This window comes from Oryctolagus cuniculus, chromosome 10, assembly GCF_964237555.1.
Source record: "Oryctolagus cuniculus chromosome 10, mOryCun1.1, whole genome shotgun sequence".
In the NCBI taxonomy this organism is placed as follows: domain Eukaryota; kingdom Metazoa; phylum Chordata; class Mammalia; order Lagomorpha; family Leporidae; genus Oryctolagus; species Oryctolagus cuniculus.
In genome coordinates this window covers 104671687-104691966 of record NC_091441.1, presented here as the reverse complement: position 1 = coordinate 104691966, position 20280 = coordinate 104671687, and the positions used below count along the sequence as shown (strand labels likewise).

The 20280-nt window shown below is 43.7% G+C and overlaps 1 protein-coding gene across 10 annotated transcripts in view; it reads right to left on the bottom strand.

The window, feature by feature from the left end:
- Positions 1–20280, bottom strand: part of ANO10 (anoctamin 10) — a 198046-nt gene that overhangs the window by 70840 nt on the left and 106926 nt on the right. The gene's annotated exons all lie outside the window — the stretch shown is intronic.

Here is a 20280-nt window from a genome sequence, read left to right as displayed (position 1 = left end):
TCTTAAAAGTTATAATTTTGATGATGTGTAGTTAATCTACTTGTGTTTTTTGTTGCTTGTGCTTTTGATGTCCTATCTAAAAAACCATTGCCAAGTTCAAAGCCACAAAGCTTTACATCTGTGTTCCTTCTAAGCTTCCCAGTCTTAGCTCTTACAGTTGGGTCTTTGATCCATTTGAGTTAGCTCCGTACATGGTGTTGGTAAGGACCGAGGTTCCTTCTACTGCGTGTGGCATCTGGTACGCCCAGCACCATCAGTTGAGAAGACTATTTTCTTCCATTAAACTGTCCTGACACCCCTGCCTGTGTGAGGGTTTATTTCTTAACCCTCAGTTCTATTCCACTGGTCTCTAAGTCTATGCTTATGCCCATATCATACAGTGTATCCTTTGGAAAGAGAAGAATTTGGATACATCCCAAATTTAGTTATAGGACCAGAGGATGAAGGAGAAAAAGACAAGAGGAGGCCGGCGCCGCGGCTCACTAGGCTAATCCTCCGCCTAGTGGCGCCGGCACACCGGGTTCTGGTCCCGGTCGGGGTGCCGGATTCTGTCCCGGTTGCCCCTCTTCCAGGCCAGCTCTCTGCTGTGGCCAGGGAGTGCAGTGGAGGATGGCCCAGGTGCTTGGGCCCTGCACCCCATGGGAGACCAGGAAAAGCACCTGGCTCCTGGCTCCTGCCATCGGATCAGCGCGGTGCGCTGGCCGCAGCGCGCCGGCCGCGGCGGCCATTGGAGGGTGAACCAACGGCAAAAGGAAGACCTTTCTCTCTGTCTCTCTCTCTCACTGTCCACTCTGCCTGTAAAAAAAAAAAAAAAAAAAAAAGACAAGAGGAGTTTATCTGTATTAACAGCTTGTGGCTAAGCCAAAAAAAAGGAAAAAAAAAAAAAAAAAAAAAACAAACCAGTTCCACACTGCTTCCCTTGTGGAGATTTGCCACTCAGGGGACACACTGCGTTCTGCTTCTCACACCCACCAAGCAGCAGCAGCGACACTTCTGTAGACCACCCTCCAACCCCAGGACTTCCTCCACTTCACGCTATCCTGCCTTCTTATCTACAACCAGCGCAGGCGTAGCTGCAGGCAATTTATGTCTTCCTCTTCCTAGGTTTTCATTATAAAGCAGCCTGGTTCCTTGGATCTAGTGGACAGTTCCCACTGCTGTCTAGCCCGTGCCGCTGGGGCCTTTGGGAACTTGTCCCAGGATTGGTCCTTTAATTTCTGGTTAGCACCTATAATAGCACAATAAAAACCTTTTATTTCCAAGATCTCTTAAAGTTTTGATTTAACACCTTTCTTAAGGAGATTACTCAAATGCATTCGTTCACCAAACACTCCCCAGGTACTGAGCACACACCAGGTACTGTTCTGGGTGCTGCAGCATTAGAACTGGACTGAAGCCCACAATCCAACTAAGTAAGGAACATATGTAGTATGTCAGAGTGGCATCACTTATGACACAAAGAAGGGAACAGAAAGTGCTGGGAGAAGGTGGCAGCGAGGGAGGCTGCGGGACTGTGGGCTTGAGAGAGGTGAGGACAGGTCAAACCTATGGGCACGGAAGCAGTAGGAGGTGTGGCTGATGGGAGTGTTCACCCGATGCTTCTGTTGTCTCAGTGAAGCAGAGAGCAAGGTCAACTCCAGAGTGGGGGAAGGGAAGGACACCCTGGAGGTCTGAGAAGGCACAAAGCAGTCATCTGGGAGCACAGGAAAGACGCATGCACAGCCAAGGGACACAGATGCCTATGGAGGTCAGGGACTAAGAATTAAACTGAGGCCAGCCACGGGTGAGCAGGATGACTGCAGGGGTGGGGTGGCGTCAGGAGGAAGACAGAGGTCAAGGCGGTCTGCAGCCAGGGCAGGGATGTGGGTTAGAGAGGCTGTGTGACAGGATGGTGAGCCAGGTTCCGAAGCTCAGGAACCGGGGACGATGGCTGGGGGTGAGCCAGGCTGCACACCGGAAACGGGCTGGTCAGCACGGCAAGAGGGCCGCTCCCTGGGGGCATCTTCCAGGATCCTTCTGAGCGTCATCTCCTATTTTTTTTTTAAACTTTTATTTAATGAATATAATTTCCAAAGTACAGTTTATGGATTACAATGGCTCCCCTCCCATAACTTCCCTCCCACCCCCCACTCTCTCTCCCCTTTCATTCACATCAAGACTCATTTTCAATTCTCTTTATATACAGAAGATCAGTTTAGTATATATTAAGTAAAGATTTCAACAGTTTGTACCCACACAGAAACACAAAGTGAAAAATACTAGCGTCATCTCCTTTAACTGACCTGACTGGCTGGTTATTCCTCTGCCTTTGACCGCCCTGAGGCCCCTCCCACAGCTGCACTGAGGCTTCCTGTTGGGACTTTTTCTAGGTCTCTGAATAAGCTACACTTACAACCTTTCCAAACAGAACCAGCCCACAAACACTGGCTCACATCTTTTTAATTCTTTCCCCCTTTTACAATCAGCAGATACTGAGTCTAGGTCTTAGAGAAAAGATTGAGATGACATTAAAAATGTCATGTGGCCAGTGCTGTGGCATAGTGGATAAAGCCACTGTCGGTGGTGCCGGCATCTCATATGGGAGCCAGTTCCTGTCCAGGCTGCTCCACTTCTGATCCAGCTCCCTGCTTATGCACCTGGGAAAGCAACAGAGGTTGGCCCATGTGCTTGGGCCCCTGCATCCACGTGGGAGACCTGAAAGAAGCTCCTGGCTCCTGGTTTTGGATCAGCCCAGCTCTGGTGAATGGAGCTATCTGAGGAATGAACCAGCAATAGAAGATCGATTGATCTCCCTCTGTCCCTCCCTCCCTCTGTCCCTCCCTCCCTCTGTCCCTCCCTCTCAAATGAATACATAAATCTTTATATATACATATATTATATACATATATTATAGTGGGTAAAGCTGCTACCTGTAACAGCAACATACCATATGGATGCCAGTTTGTGTCCCAGCTGCTCCACTTCCAATCCAGCTCCCTGTTAACGGGCTGAGGAAAGCCATGGAAGATGCCCCAAGTGCTTGGGCCCCTGCACCCTCATTGGAGACCTGGAAGAAGCTCCTGGCTTCAGTGTGGCCCAGCTCTGGCTGTTGCAGCCATCTGGAGAGTGAAACAGCCAAAGGAAGATTCCTGCCCCCCACCTCCCCGTGTAACTCTTCCTTTCAAAAAAATGAACAAAAATCTTTACAAGAAAATTCTTGTATCTTGTGCATGCGGTGGTACTGGCTCAAGAGTAACATGTCGCAGGTGCTAGTATTCTGGAGCAAGTTCAGAACGTGACAGGAACAAGGCATGGACGCTTATGACCCATGGAGACAAAGAAAAACAAATACTTAAGGCTGAAAAAAAATCCACCTCAGTAGCTGCTACAGGATGCAATAATTAATTTCTTTAAATAGAAAATGAGGAGCTACTTGTGCCTGCTCCTCGGGGACTCGCGTTGGCTCCATCCCTGGGAAGCCCGCACTCAGCAGGTGCGGCACAGTCACCGACACCTGCAGAAGTGCCAGGAGCAAAGGGAAAGGCCACCACAGAAACACCACCTCCAGACAGTGCGGTCTGTAATTAATGCTAATCTCAGCTGTACTTCTGAACGCCACCTTTTCTATAAAGCAGGTGCATTTTAAAGCGCCACAGTGATAACACTGACTTTTACCTTCAAGGTACAGAAAATAGTTGTGCTAGACCTAGGCATTCTCTTCCCTTGCACTCCAACACAGGGTCTCGCACACATCTGCAGGGAAGCAAATTCATGGCTGTGTTTCTGCACGTGGCACTGGCCTTAAGGGCCAGGAGCTGTGCATCACGGGGAGTGAGGATGAGTCACTCTTGCTATACCCAGAAGATGGAAATCTATGCTGCGGTCAGAGGCAATGAACCAGGTTTAAAATGGCAACATAGACAAGAAACCTAATACTGAGTGAAGAAGAAATAGAGATCTACAGCCCAAAAAACCCTGTTCACTGATGAAAACAGACACTATATAGCACAATTCAAACACATGAGTGGAAGGTAGATGGTGAAGACGTAAATTAAAAATACCGTTAAGGGTGACCAGACCTGGGGCCGGGCATCAGAGGGGGGAATTAAGGAGACACAAGCAAGGACACCTGTGCCGCGAAGCAAGGAGTAGGAGCAGCAGCACTGTGTGTCGGAGGTGACGTACGGCACAGCGGAAGTGGACAGCAGTGTTCTGGGGAATGCAGCGTGGTTAGTAGCTATGTGGTCTTCACACTGAGAGCTCACCGGCACTCGTGACTTGTGAGTCTTGCTCCAGAGCCATCTCTAATGCCCCATGACGACGCACCCAAGAGTAAATTATCATTCTATCCACTTGATGTGTTTTGGCACCGTCACTGTTTCAATTTATGGATGGTGTTTAATAAGAACTGGGGTAACAGTTGCCAAAAGCGAAATTAGCTCACCCTCAATCTAATGAAGAGTAAAAGCCTTGATTATGTTCTGAAATAAATTCAGAGGGAAAAGCAGATAAAAAGACTCCTATGGAATTGAACTTGACACTGTGACTAATAACTTAGCACAGGAAATACCCCCCCCCCCCCGCAGTCTGCTAACCATACTTATCTGAATTAACCCTGGTGGGAAGAATTTACTGCAAAAATCTGCTCATGTTTCACTTTGAAATCAAACTATGCTTCCTGCAAGATCCTAGTTCATCGTGGGCTTTTTGTTCCCCACCTCTTTGTCATCCCACAAATGACATTCTAAAATAAACGTGGCTCTGAGCTGGAGAGCAGCACCGGCAGCTCCGAGCTCGGGGAGAGCTTGGCCGTGGTGAACATGGGGCCTTGGGTTTTGATAGGATCGAGCTTTCCTGCTCCTGTGGGAGCTTTTTGAGATCTGCCAACAATCACCTATGTTTCTCTGCCCCCTTCTGTCCAGTTACACCGAGCTCCTAGCTACTGAGAAGAGTGAATGAGCAAACAAGAAAAGAAGGGTCCCAGCTTGTGAGCTCAGAATGCACAGAGGACACGCTCCTCCTGTGCTAGTAGCATCTTTGTAATTTGCAAAACAAAAAATATGAGAATCCTGGAGACCTTTTACAAACGCTGACCCAGAGGGTCCTTGCCAAGGAAGAAGATCCCTATGGCACTCACTGAAGAATCTCCCTGAAGATCAGAGGCAGGCACCCGCATCAAAGCCTACTCCAGGGAGAAGCTGAACAAAGATTCCAGGATACCTGTGTTCCCTTCCCCTCAGGTATGTTCTTAGCACAAGACAGTGTAGTCTGGCCAAGGCTTCCAAGGGAGGCTGAAATGATTTGATTCGTTTGACAGAATTCTTTCATACCCCTTCTCTCTTTATTTTCTACTGCAACAAAATATTCTGCAAGTATTTCTACATATAAATACCTGTATAGGAGTCCTCTTATGAATTATGAATTACAAATTCCTAGCAACCAACAAGATACCAGGGTACCCAATCTCCCATTAGGGTTTAGCCAGTCTCACAGCTTTAGCTTGGCCCAGCACTGGCCACTGTGGCAGTTTGGGGAGTGAATTAGTAGATGGAAGATCTTTTTCTCTAACTGCCTTTCAAATAAACAAATCTTAAAAAAAAAAAAAAAAAGGACAGTTCAAGATGGTGGCATAGAGAGGGAGCTTACTGCTCTAGTCTAGGGGAGGATAGTTTAATAAAAAGTGGAGAGAGTGCAGTCTCAGGGAAAAGTTAGGGAGAAAACAGCAGAGGAAACTCCATGCAAACTGGGGGGACACTGGAGACCTATGTGGAGGGTGTGGACGTGCACAGCTCAGGACCCAAGCAGCCAAGCGCCTCAGCACCTGCTCTGTAGTGAGGTGAGACCAGAATGCAACAGCTCAAGCCACTGGCAATAAAGCTCTGGGAAGAGCCTGGTGTGGGCATGGTTTGGAGCCCTGTGGGGGACAGTGTACCTGCCAACCTAGCAGGAGGAAAAGGGGCACGTTTCTCTCTCCCCAGTCACCCAGCACCAGAATTCTATAACTGATCCAGAGAGGGTGGGTGCCATTATGGACAGACCTAACAGCTGAGCCAGGTCGTGTCCACATACCCAGCAACCAGCTGGGAAGAGACAGCTGAGTATGGCTGGGAGAACTGATGGGGCCGGAAGCTCATGACTGGGGGTGCACTGTGTGCTGTGTGGGAGGGCTCAGGGCGTGTGTGATTTCGGGCAGTCACTGTGGCAGCTTCACATGCTTGGGGTTCCCCGATTCCTTCACGTGGGTCATTGCTGCAGGATCCAAGCTCACACCAAGGACTGCACAGATCCTTTGTACTGTTCCTGTGGCAGCACAGATGAAAACTGTACCCACTGGGACTAGTGCCCAGGCACTGGTCTCCTCTAAGGAGAGGAGGTGAGCGTGAGAATACGCCAACAGAGCAGAACAAGCCTTTACTCTGCTTGGAAAAAAAAGATTTCCCACACCCAACTTGGGTGTCACCTTGGACACTCTTTTCACCCTGGAGCATGCAGCAGAGCTTGCTGACCACACCCAGCACCCACCTCTGTGTGTTCACTCAAAGAGAGGCACTCCACTAAGCCACAGAGGAATAGTTCAAAGACAAAATCTATCACGGGGCGGGGGGGGGGGGGCAAATATCACCACAAATGCCTTATAATAAACACAGCAGCATTCAAGAAACAAGAATAAGGAAGAAAACATGATGTTCCCAAAAGAACACAACACTTCAATACTAGAATGTAAAGACGAAGAGATTGACAAAATGCCAGAATGGAATGCAAAAAAATGGATCACAGGATTACTTAAGAAATAATCAGGAGCAAATTCATGAACAAAGAAATCTGTACATCACATGCATGAAAATTTTCCCCACAAAATTGAGATTTTAAAGAGAAATCAAAACAAAATATTGGGTCGGTGCTGTGGCTCAATAGGCTAATCCTCCACCTGCGGCACCAGCACACTGGGTTCTGGTCCTGGTCAGGGCGCCCGATTCTGTCCTGGTTGCCCCTCTTCCAGGCCAGCTCTCTGCTATGGCCCGGGAGTGCAGTGGAGGATGGCCCAAGTACTTAGGCCCTGCACCCGCATGGGAGACCAGGAGAAGCACCTGGCTCCTGGCTTTGGATCAGTGCGATGCACCGGCCGCAGCGCGCCGGCCACGGTGGCCATTGGAAGGTGGACCAATGGCAAAAGAAGACCTTTCTCTCTGTCTCTCTCTCACTGTCCACTCTGTCAAAAAATATATTGGAAATGAAGAATATAATAGAACAAATAAAAATATGGTGGAAAGCCTTAAGAGTAGACAATGAAACAGAAGAAAGAATATTTGAGTTAGAAGACAAATCTCTGGAAATTTTACAGTCAGACCAAAAAAAAAAAAAAAAAAAAAAAAAAAGGAGAAATTAGAAAACTAAAAAACAGTATGGGATACTATCAAATGATCCAACACAGGGTCTTAAGAGTTCCTGAAGACATGGAAAGAGAAAATGGATTAGAAGGGCTTTTTAGTGAAATAATGACAGAAAACTTCCCTAATTTAGAGAAAGGGATGTCCAAGTACAAGAAGTACACAGAACTCCTACTAGACATGACCAGAAAAGATCTTTACCACGACACATTGTAGTCAAACTCTCCACAGTAAAATATACAGAAAAGACTCTAAAATGTGCATGAGAGAAATGCTTTATTATGTTCATAGGATCCCCAATTAGACTCACAGCTGACTTCTCATCAAAAACCATACAGGCTAGGAGAGAATGTTGAGATATATTCAAAGTCTAAAGAGACAAAAAAACTGTCAACCTAGAATACTGTACCTTGCAAAGCTCTCACTTATGAGTGAAGATGAAATAAAGACCTTCCATAATAAACAGAAAGATTTTGTCACCACCCATCTAGCCTTACAAAAGATGCTTAAGAATGTGCTGCACACAGAAACACAGAAACATGGTCATCACTACAAAAGAAGGTGAAGGCAGAAAATCTACCAGTAAAAGTACAAAGGAAATCAAAGTAAACAATAGGAATATTTATGGGATAATGGCAAGGCCAAATTGTTACTTATCAATAGTCAGCTTGAGTTTAAATGGCCTCAACTCTCCAGTTAAAAGACACAGACTGCTGAATGTATTAAAAAAAAAAAACCTCATCTATTTGCTGCCTACAAGAAACACATCTTACTAACAAAGATACAGACTGAAAGTAAAAGGGAGGAAAAAAATATTCCATGCTAACAGAAATCAAAAAAGAGCTGATGTAGCCATCCTCATATCAGACACAATAGACTGTAACACAAAAATTCTTAAAAGAGAAAAAGAAGGACACTATGTAATGATTAAGGTATCAATTCAACAGGAAGATGTGACTCTTACAAAGGTATATGCACCTAATTATAGGGCATCTGGATATGTAAAAGAAATGTTAATGGGTCTAAAGGGAGACATAGATTCCCACACAATAGTAATGGGGGACCTCAATTCCCCACTTTCAGCAATGAACATATCAACCAGACAGAAAATCAGCAAGGAAACAACAGTTAATCAACACTATAGACCAAATGGATCTAATGGATATCTACAGGACTCTTCATCCTACAGATGCAGAATAAACATTTTTCTCACCAGTGCATGGAACTTTATCTAGGATAGACCACATGCTAAGCCATAAAACAAGTCTCAGAAAATTCAAAAAAATCAAAATCATACCAGGCATCTTCTCTGACCACAATGGAATGAAGATGGACATCAACAACTCAAGAATCTATAGAACATATGTAAATGCATGAAGACTGAACAACATGCTCCTGAATGAACAGTAGGCCACTGAAGAAATGAGAGAAATAAAATTCTAGAAATGAATGAGGATGACAATATAACATATCAACACTTATGGGATATAGTGTTAAGAGGAAAGTTGACAGTAGTTGGTGCCTACATCAAGAAATTGGAAAGGCACCAAATAAATGAGCTACTAGTGTATCTCAAGGACCTAGGAAAACAACAGCAAACCAAATCCAAAACTAGTAGGAGAAAAGAAATAATTAGAGAATAAACAAAATTGAAACAAAAAAAAAAAAAAACACAAAAGATCAGCACAACAAAAAGCTGTTTTATTTTAAAAAGTAAATAAAATTGACGCACCATTGACCCAACTAACCAAAAATAAAAAGAGGGAGAAGACCCTAATCAATAAAATTAGAGATGAAAAAGGAAATGTAACAACAGACACACCACAGAAATAAAAAGAATCATCAGAAGGTACTACAAAGAGCTGTATGCTAGCAAGTCTGGAAACCTGGAAGAAATGGACAGATTCCTGACACATACAATCTACCAAAATTAAGTCATGAAGACATGGAAAACCTAAGCAGACCAATAACCAAGACGGAGGTTGAATCAGTGATAGAGACCTTCCTGGGAAGCAAAGAAAGGCCCAGGACTGGATGGCTTCACTACTGAATTCTACCAGACATTTAAAGAAGAATGAACTTCAATTCTTCTCAAACTATTCAAAACAACTGAAAGGGAGGGAATCCTCCCAAACTACATCTATGAAGCCAGCATCACCTTAATTTCTAAACATGAAAAAGATGCAACAAAGAAAGAGAACTACAGAACAATATCCCTATGAACATAGACACAGAAACCTTAAACTAAATACTAGCCAATCAAATACAATAACACATCAGAAAGCTCATTCTCCTGGATCAAGTGGGATTTATCCCAGGTATGCAGGAATGGTTCAACATTCTCAAATCAACCAATGTGATACATAACATTATCAAATTGAAGAACAAAAATCATATGATTATCTCATAGATGCAGAGAAAGGCTCTGATAAAACATAACACCCTTTCATAATGAAAACTTTGAGTAAATTGGGTATGGAAGGAACATTCCTCAACACAATCTGGCAATTTATGACAAACCCACGAGCAGCATCCTATTAAATGGGGAAAACTTGGAAGCATTCACACTAAGATCCAGAACCAGACAAGGATGCCCATTCTAAGCACTGCTATTCAATATGGTCCTGGAGGTTTTATCAGAGCCATTAGGCAAGAAAAGGAAATCAAAGGAATACAAATTGGGAAGGAGGAAGTCAAACTATCCATATCTGCAGATGACATGATTCTATATTTAGTAAATGCAAAAAGATTCCACTAAGAGAATACTGGCACTCATGGTAGAGTTGGGTAGAGTGCCAGGATATGAAATCAATGTATAAAAACATAGCCTTTGCATACACAATGTCACAGCTGAAATTCAAAATAACAATAAAAAAATCAAATACCCTGGAATAAATTTAGCCAAGAATGTCAAAGATCTCTATGATGAGAATTATAAATCATTAAAAAAAAAAAAAGAAATAGAATATACAAAAAATGGAAGGATCTTCCATGTTCATGGATTGGAAGCATCAATATCAGCAAAATGTCCATAATATTGAAGGCAATTTATAGATTCAATGTGATACCAATCAAAATACCAGGGACATTCTTCTCAGATATAGAAAAAATGATGCTAAGATCCATATGGAAACACAGGAGATCCCCAATAGCTAAAGCAATCTTAACAAAAACAAAGCTGGAGGCATCATAATACCAGACTTCAAGACATGATGTGGGGCAGCTGTGATCCAAACCACCTGGTACTGGTACAAAAACAGACGGATAGACCAATGGAACAGAACAGAAACACCAGAAATCAATCCAAGCATCTACAACCAACTTATCTTTTTTTTATTTTTTATTTAGTAAATATAAATTTTCAAAGTACAGTTAATGGATTACAATGGCTTCCCTCCCCATAATTTCCCTCCCACTCACATCCCTCCCATCTCCCGCTCCCTCTCCCATTCCATTCACATCAAGATTCATTTTCAATTATCTTTATATACAGAAGATCAATTCAGTATATATTAAGTAAAGATTTCATCAATTTGCACCCACACAGAAACACAAAGTGTAAAATACTGTTTCAGTACTAGTTATAGCATTACTTCACATTGGACAACACATTAGGACAGATCCCACATGAGAAGTAAGTACACAGTGACTCCTGTTGTTGACTTAACAATTTGACACTCTTATTTATGGCGTCAGTAATCTCCCTAGGCTCTAGTCATGAGTTGCCAAGGCTATGGAGGCCTTTTGAGTTCGCCGACTTCAATCTTATTCCAACAGGGTCATAGTCAAAGTGGAAGTTCTCTCCTCCCTTCAGAGAAAGGTACCTCCTTCTTTGATGGCCCCGTTCTTTCCACTGGGATCTCACTCACAGAGATCTTCCATTTAGGTCTTCTTTTTTTTTTTTTTTTTTTTTCCAGGGTGTCTTGGCTTTCCATGCTTAAAATACTCTCATGGTCTCTTCAGCCATATCTAAATGCCTTAAGGGCTGATTGTGAGGCCAGAGTGCTATTTAGGACATCTACCATTCTATGAGTCTACTGTGTATCCCGCTTCCCGTGATGGATAGTTCTCTCCCTTTTTGGTTCTATCAGTTAGTATTATCAGACACTAGTCTTGCTTGTGTGATCCCTTTGACTCTTAGACCAATCAGTGTGATCAATTGTGAACTGAAATTGATCACTTGGACTAGTGAGATGGCATTGGTACATGCCACCTTGATGGGATTGTACAACCAACTTATCTTTAACAAAGGAGTTAAAACCAATCCCTGGTGCAAGGAGAGTCTTTTCAACAAGTGGTGCTGGGAAAACTGGATTTCCACATGCAGAAGTATGAAGCAGGACCCCCACCTTACAACTTACACAAAAATCCATTAAAAATCGATTAAAAACCTAAATCTATGACCTGATACCATCAAATAATAGAGAACATTAGGAAAACTGTGCAAGATTCTGGTGTAGAGAGTTATTGGAAAAGATCCCAGATGCACAATCAAAGCCAAAATTAACAAATGGAATTACATCAAATTGAGATGCTTCTGCACTGCAAAGGAAACACTCAGCCAAGTGAAGAAGCAACTGACAGAATGGGAGAAATTATTTGCAAACTATACAACTGATAATGATTTAATAACCAGAATATATAAAAGATAAAGAAACTCAACAACAAAACAAACATGCCAGTTAAGAAACGAACAAAGGACTTCAACAGGAGTTTTTCAAAAGAGGAAATTCAAATAGCAAACAGACACATGAAAAGATGCTCAGGATCACTAGCTGTCAGGGAAATGCAAATCAAAACCACAATGAGACTTCACCTCACGCCTTAGGTGCCAACTGCTGTAACGGATGCATGCAGACTTCAAAGCAGGCGAGCTCAGAAGGTCAGGCTGTGGAGGTGATAAGCAAATCTCTCCTCTAAACCTCTAGGTGGTTTTCAAGCCTACCTCCAACAACTGCTTTTCGTGGTTTGTTCCCTTCCCACCCCCAACCAACTCCAATGATTCTTTCAGTTTTACACTGATTTCATTTCCCACTGATTGAACCAAATCAATAGGACCTGAAAACTAGAACTTTGACTATCCTCTTTAACAGTACTACACATCCTGTTAACAGCACTGTTTTGTTACTTGGACTGCTAGGAGTGAAAGTGGAAGCATCCAGAGCTATGACTTCTATGTTCAGAAATTATACCACTCTAAATAAGAAACTCATTACAGTCATCAAAGTCAAAGACGTCTTCTCCAGGACCCGTCCGAAGGAAGCTCATGACTTTAAGTCTGCAGGTGCTCCCTAAAGCTGCCTCTGTGCTCAGTGTTTAACTTCTAATGACTGAAGTACTTCAGAGTTCTTATGGGGGTTCACTTATGTCTCTGTGTGTATATCTATGCATGTGTGTATGCATGTGTGTATCTATATATGTGTGTATGTATGTATATGTATATATACACACAGAGAGACACACGTATACCTTATACTTTTTTCAAACAAAACACAGCTGTTATATAGACGGCTTGCAAGCATCAGTAGGGAAGGAGCTTTTGTGATGCCTGATGTCACGAGGAAACATGGACACTCTGGAGTCAATCAGTCAAAGTAATGGCCTAACAAATGCAGACACTGCTTAAGAGAAACATGAACAACTGTATTTTTGAAAGTTCATTGTAATTTATAGCAGCTTCATTCATACTTGCCCCAACTGTACGCAAGCAAGATATCTTTCAGGATGGGAATGGGTAAACAAAGTGCGGTTCACCAGTACAACGGCACGCTGTTGCTCAGCCAAGTGAAGGAAGGAGCCGTGTGGCTGTGAAGAAGAGGCACGCAGAAACCTGACAGAGATGCGGCTAAGTCAGAGGAGCAAATCTGAAACTTGATTCCAAAATGCTGGGAAAGGCCACAGTAGAGAAAGGGCAAAAAGATGGATCATGGCCAGGGATGGGGTTAGGAGGGGAGCACAGGGCCAATGGGAACTTTGAAGATGGTAAAATCTTCACAATGGTAGGATACCGTAATGGTGTATATGTGACACCATTTGTTTGTCAGAACCCACAGAGTATCCAATAAAAGCCTGAACCCTAATGTCATGTGGGTTTTAGTCAACACCTCTGTTGGGTCCTCAGCTGCACCGAGTGTACCCCGCTAGCACAAGCACAGAGCAGGGTGCCCAGGGGACTGTGAAGACTCTGCACTTCTTGTGCCATCTTTCTGTAAAAGTAAAAAATAAATAAAGTGTATTATTTTAAAATTTTCACTGTAATTTCAGATTGCGGAGTTTTTAATGGGACTTCTTTATGTGGATATATTCTGACTGTAAAAGTAATCTTTGTCCATTAAAACGTTTTCCAAGGGATGCTACAATCAGCTCTTCTCTTACATAACACTGGTGTGATGACCCAGAAATACTGAGAATACTGTTTCCCCAATTGGAAATCTATTTACAGAAACATCATGTACTCAATCCCAGGCTTAACTAACAGTAAAAGTGTATCCAATTTAAAAAGCATTTAAGAAATCAAGCACAAATAAGACAAGTTTTTGTCATATTTGAGGGAGGACAATGATTTAAAATTGTTAAATTCTATGTTTAGGAAATGGAATACTCCGTCAAAGTCTAGACTTTTTGCTCTCAATCTAGAATTACATCAGGTCCCCCAACTACAGAGACAGGATGGTTTACAGTCTTTAGGTAAAAAAAAAAAACCCTGGGTAAACGGTGTGGGAGTTAAATTCTATACTGTACCCAGTTCTCATGATGGTTTTCCTATAAATGATGCATACTTCCGTATGCTGGCAAAATCCCTGAAAGCAAAGTCTTATGATTAAATTCATGTCATAACACTGACACGTCTACAACAACTACAGACAACTGTGGGCGACCCCACTTTAAATTCATGTTCTCCAGGGGGCTTTCAGGGCGGGGCACGTGCTGTCTTTCCCTGGTCCCCGCGTGCCCCGCTCTCCTAGCCTCTCTCCCCCACTTCCTCCTCCTCAGCGCTGCCCTTGATGTAACTGCACAGAGGAACAGTAGCTTTCCCAAGAAGCCATCTGTACCCCTCCTCTCCTCTTTGCATTTGGATCGGCATCTGGTACCTATTCCCTCTGCTCGAGGTCCAACCCACCTACCTTTGCCTAGACATCAGCCAGCCCTCCAGAGACACCATTCTCCATGGACACCCTTCTCGTCCTTAAGGAAGCTGCAACATACATTAGCAGCCTCATCCAAAATGGCCTCCAGTCAGCTCCAATGCATTTTCTAACAAAATCACTCACATTTGTATCATCAATGAAATGTTCCTGCCCAGAATGTTTAAACTGGATCTAATCAAGTTTTTAGACACAACTTCCAATGTAATATGGGGGAGGCAGAGGAACTAGAAAAAAGAAATGAAAACGAAAACAAAGCAAAACACGAAAGGAAACCATCAGAGCCCACTGTGGAAACACCTACAGGAAAACAGATCTAGTCTCAAAGACATGCAGGTCACAAAGACAAGGTGCTCAACATCATTAGGCATTGGGGAAATAAAGTGTGGATACCACAGCTCACCTATCAGGAAGCTAAAATTAATAACCTGGCAGTACCAAGTGCTGACAGACAAGGCTGCAGACCAACTGAAACTCTTACACACTGCTGGTGCGAACAAAAAACCTTACAGCCATTATGGAAAACAACGCCAGCTTCTTAAATGTCAAATATTCCCTTACCATGTGACTGAACAATTCTACTCCTACAGGAAAATGTTTATAGCAGCCCCATCCAAAATCACAAGGACCATTATCAATGAAAGCATCCCTCTTTAAAGAATGGATAAACAGGTCAGCGCTGTGGCTCATTTGGCTAATCCTCCACCTGCAGCGCTGGCATGCCATATGGGTGCCGGGTTCTAGTCCTGGTTGCTCCTCTTCCAGTCCAGCTCTCTGCTGTGGCCCAGGAGGGCAGTGGAGGATGGCCCAAGTGCTTGGGCCCCTGCACCCGCGTGGGAGACCAGGAAGAAGCACCTGGCTCCTGGCTTCAGACTGGCACAGCATGGGCTGTAGCGGCCATTTAGGGGGGTGAACCAATGGAAGGAAGACCTTTCTCTCTGTCTCTCTCTCACTAACTCTGCCAAAAAAAAAAAAAAAAAAAAAAAAGAAGAAGAAGAATGGATAAACAAACTGTAGTACATCCACACAATGGTATGCTGCTCACCAACGAAAGAGAACAAACCACTGCTTAAGGCAGTGGCACGGCTAAATCTCAAGTGTATTAGCCCAATGAAAGACTCAACAGGCCACACGCTCCATGATTCCAATGCTAGCAAAGTCCAGCAAAGGCAGAACTGCAGGGAAGGAGAAAAGGTAAGTGGTGTTAAAGGGAGGAGGGCTTGACTATCAAGGGGCAGCTGAGGGCATTCCTTAAATGTGATGGTCGTCACGTGCATTTAGGTATCTGAATATCAGAAGTGTGAATTTTCCTGTATGTAAGCTAAAAAACATTTAAAAATCTGAAAAATGAAACAGAATTACTGACATGTTTGGCCATGGTGTGTGATGCGACTGTTCAAATCTGGAAAAGATCAGGAGGCTGGTACTGTGCTGCAGTGAGCTCAGCTGTTGCCCGGGACACCAGCATCCCATATAGGGAGCCCAGTTCAAGTCCTGTTGCTCCGCTTCCAGTCCGGCTCCCTGCCAATATGCCTAGGAAAACAGTGGAAGACAGCCCAAGTACCTGGACCCCTGCTTTACATGTGGGAGACCCTGACGGCATTCCAGGCTCCTGGCTCCGGCCTGACCCAGCTCCAGCTGTTGTGGCCATCTGGGGAGTGAACCAGCAGACAGAAGATATATCTCTCTGTTGCACTGCTTTTCAAATAAATTAATCAATTAACTGAAATCAGAGATCAGGAGCTGGGACGTAGCATGGTGGGCACACCCCCATCAGAGGGCCGGGTGTGATTTCCCGCTCCAGCTCCTGGCTCTAGCTCCCTCCCAGTGCAGACTCCCGGAGGAAGCAGTGAAGGCTCAACAGTAGCTGGGTCCTTGCCGCCCACGTGCGAGACCTGGATTCGGTTGCAGACTCTGGCTTCTGACTTCCGTTGTCTGCCAATGCAGACACTGGGAGGCAGCAGTGGCCGCGCAAGTGACTGAGTTCCTGCCATGAGAGACTGGATTGTGTTCCTGGCTCCTGACTCCGGCCACCATCCGGCCCCAGCTACTGCAGTCATCTGAGAAGTGAACCAGCAGATGAGAGTGTGTTCTCTCCTCCCTCTCCTCTCTCTCTCTCTGCCTCTCAAAAGAAATTCTGTAAGTCTAAAAAAAAGCAATGATTTACAGAAGATCAAAGATGCACGCCAACCAAATGCATGAACTGTGACTGGCACCTGGGGGGCGGCAAGAGAGCTGTGAAGTGACATTTTGGGGCCAATGGGGAAACGTGCGCATTGATCAGGTGGTGAAAGACACTAGAAAGCTTCATTTCCATGTTGTGAACAAGGCAATGTGATTAAATAGAATATCTTTATTCTTACAGAGCTGTGTGATGAAATCGATAGTGTAAATTGGCTTGATTTCTGCAACTTCATGAGTTCATTTTAAAAAGGTATCTTGTAGGTTTGCATGTGTAAGTAAGCAGAGAGAACAAATGTGGCAAAATGACCAACGTGTATGACAATCATTGAGTATTGGTGAAAAGTAAACAACCTTTCAATACTATTCTTTTGAAATTCTGTATGTTTGAAAATTTCAAATAAAAACTTGGGGAAAAAATCATAACAAAACCAATCTTGGTAATTCAATGTGTTGTGAAATCCTCTCTGTGAGGGCTTTGTCCCAACAATGTCTTTTTTAAAGTTCTTTTCCTATCGGACAGGATCCAGTCAAATTCACGCACAGCGGGTGGTTGGTGTGGCTCTGTGGTCTGCTTTAAGCTTGGTCTTTTCCATACCACATCCCTCTGGTCTGTTTTAGCGTAGATGCTCTGGGCTTGGCCAGCCTGCTCTCTGTGGTTCCCCCTGGATGCTGTGGCCATGCCCTTCCTCATCCTGCTACCGCTCTAGCTGCCCCACCCCCACCCTCGCCCGTCTGTGGAGCACGGAGTTCCACGGGCACAGTCAGGGCCTGACCACTGCTCACACCACTGTAGTCATTTGTGGATTTTTCTGATGTGCCGAATGTCCCAGAATGGCAGAAGGAAAAATCCCATTCATTCTTCTCTTAGTACCCAATACAATTCCTGCACAGACTGAGGAAAATTCATTGGACCCAGGGTTTCTTAACCTCAGTCCTACTGACATTTCAGACTGAAAACTTCCTCACTGTGGGAGGCTACTCTAGGCATTTATTAAATACTGTTTGGATGAATGATCCCGAGTGATTCCTTTACAAACGGCAACTACACGGGAGAGGGGAGAGGAGGCTTTATAAGGAAAATTCCATCCTCCGAAGATGGAGAGCTCTGTCGTCGGTGACAGAGCCCTGGTGATGACGCTGAGAGCAGCAGCCCAGATGACCCGGGTATCGCCACAACACAGCTGGGCTGAGAAGAGGCCAAAGCAAACACATGCAAATCCTTCCTTCCTTCCTGCCCGCTTGCGTGGTCGGTTTTGGAACAACGGCTGGAAGAGTATTTTTAGACTGTGTGTGACTCAAAGTGTGTAAAACAGAGACCTTTTGGTTTTAGTACGAAACATTTCAAGCAAAGGCAAAAGGATGGGCCCTGACTCCCTTCCACCTGGGGTATAAAGGGCTCCACGAGGCTGAATGGTAAGTGGATGTGCCACTTGCTCCAGGCGGAGCTCTCCTTTCCCACACTGGAACAATGTCAACTCCCAAGAGCACAGTGATAGATTCAGGGAGTCTATTTGACTTGTTTATCCAAAGCCTGTATGTTGTTCCTCTCATCAGGTAGGGGACATTAGGCCCAAGGGCCATGTGAGGCCTGTAAAATCATTTGGTCTGGCAATGCCAAGGCAACCAGAGATAGGTCTTGAAATTCAGTAACTGTACATACAAGGCTAATCATTAAGTTGATTAAATGATGTTATAAATATCCAAATAGCCCCTGGCAGGAAAAAGGTTCCCCACCCCTGCTAAGGCAGTAAAACACAGGCGGGCTCAAAGCAGGAGGGACAACACTTCCCCAGAAAATGAGGGCTTTTCATGTCACCAGCTAAAGGCTTCTTGGTAGACAATAAGCTAAAACAATCTGTCCTTGATTACACTTTGACTTGTAAACACTTTTAATTGGCTAAACCAAAACTTTCCTTAGGAGACATTTTCACTAACTGTGGTTCTCCATGGTAAATGTGCATGTTAAAAACAGCTCTTTGATGCTTAATTCAGAGAAATGAAGCAAGCAAGGCTGGTTAAAAAGAACACACGTATACGTAAATTCAACGTCAAATATAATCAAATATTTTTGAAAACACGATCTCAGAGTTGTTTTAATACATACATGTGTTTCTTGTATTTAAAGAAATTCGCATTTATGGTCAGGATAGATCCAAGCTTCCATATAAACACATGTCACTATCATGACATAAAGCAGATGTCTGGCACCAAAAAGTTCTTCTAAGAAATTAATGCTATCTACTCAAGAGAGTGGCTGAGGATACAGTTTTTTCTCCAATCCTATTATCACCAATTATTTTGTTGAACGTCTTTCTGCCCTTTTTTTTTTATTTGGACATGATTATTCAACATACAATCACTACAAGAGGGTAGGGGGTGCAGAAAAATTATATAAATCTTGGCTAGAGTAAACCACCACTGTAAACATTTGGATTGCATCCTTCTAGGCCATTTCCTATAAAAAGCATATGTCCAAACATTTACAAAATTTTCACATAGCTGTCATGGCTGTCTTCCCAATGATACTTCTGTACAATTTCACTTTTATAATGGCAGGCTCTTCCATAATAAGGATAGGCCAACAGCTAATCAATTACCTGATGCTGGACACATAGCTCCTTCTCAGCCTTGAACCTTACATGCCTTCTACACAGTCTTGAATCTGTCAATTTTTCCTCTTAGAGTTTCCTCCTTTGGTGTCATTCTTATAGTCAAAGCTTCCCCCATCCAAAAATTACTATCTAGAATTCTTTCTAGGATTATGTGATTATATGATTTCAGTTTTCACATTTTATATATTTAGTCAAACTGAATTTAATCACTGTCCCCAAACAGCTTGCCCCGTGTCTCCACACTATTTAATAATCAATTCTCCATTTTCCATTGACAGAAAATGTTGATCAAAAACCTACTGGATACCAACATAGCTCTACTTTCGACGGCTTGTGAACTTTGAGTTCTGCTCCATTCATCTGCCCACTCTGGGGCCAGTACCATCCTTCCTCAGCGTAGCTTTAAAACACATGACAGGAAACACCTCTATCCTCTCATGTTTGTTCTACTTGATTTACTTTAGAATCCCATATTTTGATATACTATTTACTCATTATTATCTTATAATGTTGGTAGCTGGTTTTATCTGGGTATTAGATTTGAGTGATGTTCTTTTAGCTTTCCTACTTTTCCTCTATAATTAGCATGCGCTTAAATCACATCTAATTAAAAACCAGTGAGAAACAAAACTATCCCATAAAGGAACTACTGTCTCGCAGGCTGCGTTTACTGTCGGGACCTCCCGTCCCCAGTCTCTAAACATTACTGAATCGCAGCACAGGAAGGGCCCCAGCTTCTCCCACACCTGATGTTGCTCTCAACTGTCAAGGTGTGCAGCGGTCTCCCAGCATCACTGAAGTTGGTTCCCAACTTTCTCAGGAAGCGAAGTCATGGGCTGATAGTATTTTCTCCTTACTTTTCTTTTCTTTCTGTAATTTTCACTGATTTATCCTCTAAGTTTACATCTTCCTTAGCTCTTCCACCAACTCAGGAAACCCTGAGTCAGATCACTTTGTGGAATTTTGAATGAG